Genomic DNA, 8,185 nt, shown 5'->3' with positions numbered 1-8,185 from the left:
ATGTGACCAATGCAAAGTAGTGTACAATTGTCAAGAAAAAAGCTAACTGCTTATCTTGTTTTACTGAAAAGTTTGTTGTGCATTTGTAAAATTTAGGTCTGAACTTTGACTTGGTCATTGTAACACAGAAGTATGCTTTGATCAACTACACGATTGTAGCTCTGGCTGTGCGTTTAAGGTTCTGGTCCTATTAAAAGGTGGACCTCCAAAAGACTCTCAAGTATTTCACTGCCAGTAAAATGCTGCAAATGTTTTTCTTTCGAGATTACCTTGTGTTGTCTCCATACATCCTCTCTAACTCTGACCACCTTCCTTGTCCATTCTGAAAAAATCTATCTCCACAGCATGAAGTTCAGTGTTATGAACAGTGGTAATCTTCTGCCACTCATATCGTGAGTGTACTTGTAACGCATCAGTATACACTTTTTATTATTTTTTTTTTTTTACCAAGGCAAAATTTTTGAAAAGTTGAGTGGAATGATTTTTTTTTTCTTTTTTTTCTTTTTGAAGCACTGCGCCTGAAGATGTTATTCAACTACCTTGCATTACCCAGTAGGGGGAGCTCTTAGTTTGGCAAAAAAGATGCCTAAGCTGAATGCTAAAACAAATTGTGTATTGTTGTATTTATAATATTCTTTTCTTCTGGCGTAACTCAAAAAGAGGCATGTGAGGTTGTGAGGAGCCCATAAAAAGAGTAAAATGAACGTAAATAAACAACACCCTCCGCTCTAGCTCATATTATGTGCAGCTGAAAGCCAACCCCTGGGGACTTTTACGAAAGTTAACCCCTGCATGTACAGACTATACAGCCTATATATGTCTGCCTGGTTGCAAGCTACCTTTACTTGCAATGCAATGCCTGCTGTGTATGTGCGTGTATGTGTAAGTGTGTGAATGGGGGTTGGGTGTGTAGAGGGGACAGAGAGGAAGAACAGGCACAAGGGAGCAAGCTGAACCCCAATTTGTTCGTGATTTAAACGTCCATGTTTGTCGCGAAAAAAAACAACCCCTTCGTGTTTTATTGTAATCACCAATGCCGACAGTTGGATTCACTTCTGGCAGCTGCTGCTGGAATATTTTTGCATGAGCTGGAGCGTTAACTATTTGCAGTCCAGTTCCGATAAGGGTGAAATCCACAATCCGTCTTTTCATGTTTTCCCATGCCATTATTTTATTTACTAAATGCCCATATCACTCCGCAGGGTCAGAGAGTATTTTGAAGAAATTGTGAAACGGTCTGCTTCCTATTATTTGCTGTCTCGTCTTATCGATAGATGAATACATTTGCTAAATATCTGAAATGTGTTTTTTTCGACCATTTAAATCGATCTAAAAATAATCGTCCGGTGTAGTTCTGCTTGGAGGAGGTGGATCTATTTTGTTGGGAGCCTAGGGGGGCTGTGCTTCGGTGCCACTTATCATTAGATATGGCCACCGTTATAGAGTACACCGAAGCGTCATCTTCAACTTGGTTTTGTCATGTTTATTGCTGATATTTCTACTCGGTCCGTGTGGCAGACTGAGTGTCATTTTTAGGGAAGCCAATGTTTGTTTTTGCACATTTTTGGAGCCGGTTGTTACTGCGTGGCAGGCTGGTTACGAGAGTCTTCTAACTGGCCGCTTGGTCCCGCAGCTTGTCGCAGCTGAAGAAAATAGAACCAGTTGCCGAGCCAGCGGTCCGTACCCAACATTTGCTTCAGCCGCAGCCATACTTTCCCCGAGGATTCGCATTTGAAGTTTACGGGAAGCTGGCTCATAGGGCAGCCTGAATTTCGGATTTGAGGGCGTTTTGTATGTTGGTGGAGAAATTGCTGCTGGCCGTAGACTTGGGTGGCTAACAGCAACTAGCTGTATTATAACCCGAACTCGACAGCTGTCATCGGAGAAAGGAAAGTGATCCCCCGCAAATGAGCGAGCCAGCGAAGTGCTTTTCCTTTGGATTTACATCAGCTGCTTTTCCATCAAATGGGCAAAGTTGGGAATACCATTGCGACGCTGGGATATAATGATATGTGCTGTGCATTTTTGAGAACTGCAGTGTTGTTTCATTGGAGAGAGGCTAGCTAGCTCCATTAGCTCGCTAGCTTGCTGGCAAATAAAAGTACGACGTTTCATCCCCCCAGTATTTTGGGACATGAAGAGGATAATTCTCTGTCCATAGGACTGGAAGGTAAGATGTAATCTGAACTTTCTTTCCTATCGCTGTTAGCTTGATTTCTGTAATGAATTTAACCTTTTTGAAGTGAGTCTGAGCCAACATCATCATCCTCCAGTCTGATGGAGGGGAGGAGGGGGGATTTGTCGCCGCCTCGGCTTTTCATGACTCAGACTATTGAACGGAACGTTAAATGGAAAGGTTCATTGGTGCTATATAAGCCGAAAACGGGAGTTTATTCCGTTTCACACAGTGTAATACATGAGCAACCATACACAACGATCCCAAGTTGTCTAAGAGAAGTAGAAATCAGATTTAGCGTCGTTGTGTAATGTAGCATTTTCACTTTTAGAGGGGCATTGTAGTTCTTTGGAACAGTTCCGTTCCATTGAATAGACCGAGCCTTTGTGTGCTGGGCACAATTCCGGATCATTGCCTTCTTTTCGATTGGGTCGTTGATTATATGAAAAAAGTTACATGTTATGTTTCCCCGTCCTATTCAGTCATAAAGAAAATCGCGTTCGTGTGAAATGTTTTGTTGTGGGTTGTAGTTCGGATGAGTTGGTGAACTATCTGCATCCACTGGTAACCTGTTTGCTCCTTTAGCCTCTTTTCAGAGTTGTCTTCCTGAAACTAAATCCAATCAGGTGTGTATGGGTGGCTAAGACATGGTGGATCAGTTTATACTTTTGCAATTTTAGTTAAATTTGGTCGATGTCAGTGTCTCTTTAGTCTGTATGACCGAGGAAAGGCGACAGAGTTCCAACACAACAGGCTAGCTCTAGCTGTAGTTAGCTCCTGTGCAGCTGCTTTGTGCCCAAGATGTGGGTTAACAAAAGCTAACGTTAGCATGTTTTATTTTGCACCCCTGCTGCCCATAACCGCTTAAAAAATCTCTGCATTGCATGCCCCATCAATACATGTCGGTATATTCACATCTAGTGTTGTTTTTTTGTCTTGACTTTACTCGAAAATATCTGTAATCCTGCCATTTTTGAGAACTGTCTCCATACAGTGCATCGCCGGGTAGTAACCACCTGTTTCTTAAAACATGTCCATGCCAATAATTTTGTAATATGTATATTATACCATAGCAAATATCAGGTAAAAAATATTTCGTAGAGTTTGACCACTGGTCTACGCCAGTAGCAGAGACAAATCCAGCTGTGAAAGGTGGTTTGGCTGTGTAATAATTGCTCTTTCAACACTTCTCATTACTATGACGTGATGTCAATAAAATTTTGATTTCTCTAATGTTCTGCGTGATTTTGTCCCATTCATCAGTTCATAATGTCATTTCATCTCTTTGCTACAATGCCTAAGTGCTTATCAGCAAATAAGAATATACCTGAAAACTTAATTTTTTCCAGCAATCCTATTGAAAAAGAAACTGGTATGTCACACACGGGCTATTTTAACCATTTATTTATATTAGCTAGCAAAACCTCAAAATATAGCTACTCAGAATATTGGAATATTAAAGTCAATTTAAAGAAATGTCTTTAATGCAAAAATGCTATGTCATAGCTTGCGTAATCATGTGGAAGACTGCTGACCCGACAGTTGTCCAGCTCACATTCATCGACACCATCTTTATAGATGGTAAGCCACAAAAGATAAATAATTGCCAAAGAAGTTGTCTGTTGAGAGTGCTGTATTTTACATTTCATTGTGTACTATCTTATTGAAAAGTTAAATTGAAGAAAAAAGGTTTGGTAGAAAATATTGCACAACCTTGAGACAGACATTTTTGTTTTGGAGAGGGGTTCAATCAGCACATGCCAACATTTTCAGGACATATCCTACATTCCTATCAAGGAATTGTTGCATTCAGCTTCAGAAAGAGTCTTATCTGAACGAAGGAGAAAAAGACCTGAGCTGTTGCCAAGCGGCCCAATCTCATCCTTTTCAGATGAAAATAAAGAGTTTTTTTTTTTATTTTATTATTATTATTTCAGTTGAAATTCATGATCCCAGAATCTGGAGGAAGTGAAGCTCAGAATCCATTTTGCCTGAGGTCCAGTGTATAGTTTTCAAACTCGGTGATGATTTGGTGATTCTTGTCATTTGGTGGTGTTGCAGACGCGCCAGCTGACATAAAGGAAGCTGGGCCTCTTTAAAACTTCAACAGAGCTACACATTGACACTAATCTTCCATATTAAAGTTTCCAGAGAAATAAAATTTTTGTTCGCTGTAAAACGCAATCGAAAATATCTGGAACGTATTCATTTGATTGTAATGGGTCATAAAAATATTCACATCCCATAATGTAACTTACCTATATTCAGTACTCTTCCTGAACACCTTTTATGATATGCAATTTCCATTTATTTTGGTTCTGATTCCTGTTGGGCTAGTCGACACTTATGAAATATGACAGATTATAACCCCATATCTAACCAAAATAGCTCCAAGTGGCCTCAAGCTACTAGAGAATATTTATTGCAGTCAGATAATTACTTTTCCATTATGTAGTTTGTAGGAAAGTGCTTGAAATCCTAAGTTGTCGAAGTGGGTACAAAAAGGACCCCTGGGTTGTACCAATTGGTGTACAGGTGGTATGGAGCGTCCCGTTTTAAACTGCTACATTTAATACCCCCACGAAAAGTCGAATATAAAACAATCAAAATGCATCTATATGAAATAGCTAAGGGCCAAATGGCCTATACCCTGAAAACTATTCCCCCATGCATGTACAAATGAGATTGTAATTGAATGACTGCTTTTAGTGAAAGTACCAGTTTTATAATAATACGTTATTTAAAATGAGTTTTCAAGTTCTTATTGTGCTGAATAGTAGTAGGGTTGCAGAGCTATAACTGGTCGGGTTATTAATGGGGCTAGCTCTTCCGGTAGCCAGCAAACCAACCACCTTGTATGAAAATGGCATTCCATTATTAAGGAAGGGGAAGGGTGTCCCTCTATTTGTTTCCACAACATCACTGTTTCTTTCATAGCTGTGCAGCAACAGGTGGGGCAAGGGTAGCACTGTGTTACTCCATTCTCCACATAGTGAAAACTCCGATCACCCCTGTACTTTAAAAAAAAAAAAAAAGACTAAACCATTGAAACAATATCTTCAAAATATTCAAGGCATTTAAATTGTACGTCTTTTAAAACCTTTGTCTACTTTTGTAATTGTAACGCATCAGTTTACAACACTTTTTGCCAGAGAACCTTCAGATGTCTTGAGGAAAAAAAATAAATAAAAGGGAGTCTTGTCAGAATATAGTGTAAAACAGCGATGGAAATTGAGCTTTAAGTTTTTTTTTTCAAAATAGTACAAAATCTTGGTTCAGCTAGCAAAGATTGAATTTGTTGTGGTTTCACCATTATGAGAAAAATATTTATTGCGGCAGTAGCCCTTCATTGTTTGTGTTGTTTTGGAAACGGACCCCATTTTTCACAAAATGATTCAGTGGACAGTAACAGTCAAATTTGTACACATTTCTCCTGTCTGACTTGTGTGTATTGGTTGCTTATTCTTTATATTTATACATTTATAATGCAAAAATACTTTAATCTGGAGATATTACATTTACAGCATTTTTCTTCAGTGCGTACCTTCTGTCTTCAGCAGCGATGTGCATCACAGCTGATGTGCTACATAGTGAAACATTTAAGTAAAATATTGTTTTATTACTTGACCTAAAAATTTGGTCTTTTTTATATGTAATTGCTCTTTAGTAAAAACAATCTAGTTTGGTATGTGCTAGTTATTGGATCAACTTTCGTAAAAAGAATAACATTTTTTTGAGAAAATGTGGTTTGTCAGAAGTTTGAAGTACATTGATGTATTAAAAGGATGATGATATGCAAAGACCAGTATTTATTTTTTAATCTGTCCTTTCTCTTGTGGTTAACCCTGGACATAGTTCCAAGTACTTTGATTAAACCGTGTTCACAGTAAACAAAATATTATAATATCAAACAAAACAAAATATCAAAATATTCAGTCAGCTCTGTCCTTGGGCATACAACAGCTAATAAAGCATGTTGTAACTAGTTCCACTATGTCATTTGGTGATCTAAAAAAATGAATAAATGGTTTCAGAAAAGATATTTGAGAAAATGTACAGTACTGTGTTGCACAATAAATAACCTATTACTCTGTAGTGATTCTGTTTGCGCCCAGAAGGTCTGTCTTGTAATCAGGTTGTTTTTTTTGTTTTTTTTTAAACCACCTTTATTTCAGTGCATGCAACTTTGTTTTTTTTTTCCCTTTTATTGCACTGACTGTGTCTTTGGCAAGATATTGAATCGGGCCTCATATCATTTTTAGCAATCTAGTAGGGAAGCTGTACTTCAACAAAATCACATCTGCTGCAGTTCAGCCCCTCACCTGCATCTCACACATCCCTTCAAAGTTTGACAAGCTGACTTTTTCATTGTATTTTTTTTTTTTTTTGAGTTAGCATTCCTACTCTGCACTCTCACAGCAATACAGTGTACAAATTAGAGTTGCATTTAAAACATTTCAGATGACAAACTTTTATTTCTATTAAGTAACTCAATTCTAAGTAAAATTTATATATTTACTACACACAGTGATATAAGAGTCCTAAAGAGATACTGCCACAAAACGGCATCTCTATTTTTACATGCCGTCCTCACCTTGAGGTGCCATCATTATTTTGATGTGGACCAGTCTCTCCTGTAGCAGACTTACTCTTACCTTACCCCACCCAACATTATGCTACTTATGAAAAATAAACAATGCTAAATAAATAGCACCTTACCTTTCACTCGTCAGTTTCTGTGGCAAAATGAAAAATATCTGGTGCGGGGATCTACTGCAGTGAGACTCCACCAGGCCGACTACATGACAAAGTAAACATGAATTCCAGACGATTCCATTTCAGAGTCGTTGGTGTATGTCTTATTATATTTGGGATATAAAGTAACACTACCTTAGCAACAGTGTTACGTTTATAGTGTTATTGCTTTAGAAAAGTTTATTTTAGGCCACGTTTGGATTTATTAATGTTAAAAGTAATATTAGTTTGCACTACAGCACAGATTGACAATACTATATTGTCTGTTTTGTAAAATGAGTTGAATGTACTCAAAACCTAAATGTGTAGTTTGATTCAATGAATCTATAGCACCAAATCCCCATAAATGCTAGCTTGCAGTACTTTTAAAAACCGATCCTGATCATGTTCAGTTATGGAATTAGTTTTACTTTAAATTTAATGTTATCTTATTAATTCTAACACGGTCCATATAGTCGCATTCTGATCCAGTTATTTACAGTGCAATTGTTTTTTTCTTTGGCTCAGCCGGCCTTTATTTGAGAGTGGTTAGACAGGAAAGTAGGTAATGAGAGAGGGGGAAGACATGTGGCAAAGGTCATCAGGCCGGGACTCAAATCTGTATCGTCTGCGTCGAGGACTAAGGCCTCCATATTTGGGTTGTACTTTACTCTTGTGCCTCCACAGCACCCCAATAGTCCAATTTGATCCTAATTATGTAATGGTAAAATTTAAAGTCAGCTGATCATAAAGTGCCAATTTTTGCAAAGTTGGTTTTGGTCAGTATGTCCTTTAGCTGCCTGAACTTTCTTTTATAAACTTCTTCTCTGGCTACTTTTGTTGACCTCTGTAAGGCAAGTGGTCAACCAACATCGTTTTGTCTCTTAAGCTTTTCACACATGATGCCAGGATGCGTTATACACTTGGCCTAATTTGAAAGGTGATTTCTGAAAACTGATATTCCTCAAAGTGTGATATCCTTTTTTTAAGAAAGCAATTGTGCACATCACTGTAAAATTACAATTTAGATTATAGTAACAAACAAATGCAAACATAAGGTTAAAATATATGGGAGAATAATAGTGTATTAAAAAAGCAATTTAAGCACAGATCAGTGAAATTAAGCTTTTTTTTATAAATTGCAAAAAAAGACTTGTATAGTATTCTATTTCCTCTAGATATTATACATTTATACTTGGTGTCTATGCTGTGAGTGTGTGAAGCTGAAATCAAATTCCTTTTTTTTTTTTTTTTTTTAAATTGCAACAAAAGCAA

General features: G+C 37.6%; 1 protein-coding gene across 7 annotated transcripts in view; it reads left to right on the top strand.

Moving 5' to 3' along the window:
* Positions 1-1,415: 1,415 nt before the first annotated feature.
* The window catches only part of kmt2cb (lysine (K)-specific methyltransferase 2Cb), a 76,683-nt gene continuing 69,913 nt past the window's right edge, over positions 1,416-8,185 (top strand). For all 7 annotated transcript variants that reach the window (XM_007559405.2, XM_007559408.2, XM_016674934.1 and 4 more), the window contains exon 1: positions 1,416-2,170. The gene's annotated coding sequence lies outside the window, so the exon portion shown is untranslated. The remainder of the gene's footprint in view (positions 2,171-8,185) is intronic.

Source organism: Poecilia formosa, unplaced genomic scaffold, assembly GCF_000485575.1.
Source record: "Poecilia formosa unplaced genomic scaffold, Poecilia_formosa-5.1.2 Scaffold104, whole genome shotgun sequence".
In the NCBI taxonomy this organism is placed as follows: domain Eukaryota; kingdom Metazoa; phylum Chordata; class Actinopteri; order Cyprinodontiformes; family Poeciliidae; genus Poecilia; species Poecilia formosa.
Note: the sequence above shows the minus strand (reverse complement) of the source record. Positions and strands in the feature narration are given on the sequence as shown.